Raw genomic sequence first — 1,661 nt, forward strand, 5'->3', positions numbered from 1 at the left:
AAGTATATAAAATGAAAAAACACAAGAAATGAATTAATTGTCACGAGCACAGTCGGTAAGTTAAGAAAATTATGGAAGAAACTGGTCGTGGGTTCGACCCACTCATAACTGTTTTCCTCTTTTACTTTTTTTATTGCAGTAATTTATTTTATGAGATAAAGGCATAAGTGCAATTTTAATCTCTATATTTTCACCGTTTTGCAGATTTTGTAAGAAAATTTTGTAAAAGTTCATTTAAAACATATCATGTCACCAAATTTTAGATTAAATATTTGATGAAATGATTCAAACCGTCAAATTCTAAAATAAGATGAGGGTCAAAATTTCAATTAAGCTTAAAATAAAGAAGTATAGTAAAATAGGTCAAATACCTATTTTTGGTCATTTAAATTTGACAAAAATATTGGTTAGTCATTTAAGTTTTGAAACATAAAAACTTAAAAAAAAATTAAATAGATATATTAAATTAATATGGGCATGTATAATATAACCAAAAAAATATGGGCATGTATAAGAGTCGATTATTAAATCTATCACAATCCCTTCTAAAAAAATCTACTCTCTCTAAATATATTTAGAGTTTTTCTAATTACACCCTGTTTAATCCTGGTTGCACCCCAAAATGACAGAATTATCTTTTCATAAAATTTAATTTTCAAAAAGCATCTTCCGTTTTTTTTTATTACACCCTAAAATTCCTCTTCAGTTTAAGTAGGTCATGTAAACTTAGTTTCAGTAGGTCATGTAAATTAAGTTTAAGTGTACGTACTTAAACTCAGTTTAAGTAATTAATGTAAACCGAGTTTAAATGTACCTTTAAAAGTTCAACATTGTTCAATGATTCTACGTAATCTCAGTTTAAGTAGGTCATGTAAACTGAGTTTAAGTGTACGTCTAAAAGTTCAACCTTGTTCAATGATTATACGTAATATTAGTTTAAGTATGTACATGTAAACTTAGTTTAAGTAGGTCATGTAAACTGAGTTTAAGTGTACATACTTAAACTCAGTTTAAGTAGGTTATGTAAACTAAGTTTACATGAACCTACTTAAACTGAATTTAAGTTAACCTCAACAATGTAAAGTTGAAACTGTCGTACAGTACAGTTGAACAAGAAGAACAAAATTGAAACCAGCGTTATTGAAAAAGAAGAATAAATTCACTTATTTATATGCAATCGAGTATGAATGAAATATATTTTGATTCACTCTTTAATCTTCTATAGAGATTAATTGAACATCAGGATTGTTTGATCGTTGGTTGGTGAAAGAGAGTGAAATTTTAGTGTGACAATGAATGAAATCAATATTTTAATTTTTTTTATATAAAAGGACAATTTTGGTATTATAAAAAAAAATTAAAAAAAACTGGGTGTAACCAAAAATATATAGGGTGTCAATGGAAAAACTCATATATTTAAATGACCTTAATAATTCCATGACTTTTGTTTTTTAATAATAATTTGCGTGAGATTTTAAATCTAGTTATCATCATATTCCATCAATCAAAAAACAAAATATGGTTATCATGATTGAACATTATAATATATTAAATTGAGATCTTGTCTTAAAAAAGAAGATGAGATCTTGGTGTTAAATTTTAAGCTTACAATTAAATTTTCTTTTATCAAGACATTATATAAATAAATAAATAAAAAAAGG

The sequence above is a fragment of the Medicago truncatula genome, chromosome 4 (assembly GCF_003473485.1).
Source record: "Medicago truncatula cultivar Jemalong A17 chromosome 4, MtrunA17r5.0-ANR, whole genome shotgun sequence".
Lineage (NCBI taxonomy): Eukaryota > Viridiplantae > Streptophyta > Magnoliopsida > Fabales > Fabaceae > Medicago > Medicago truncatula.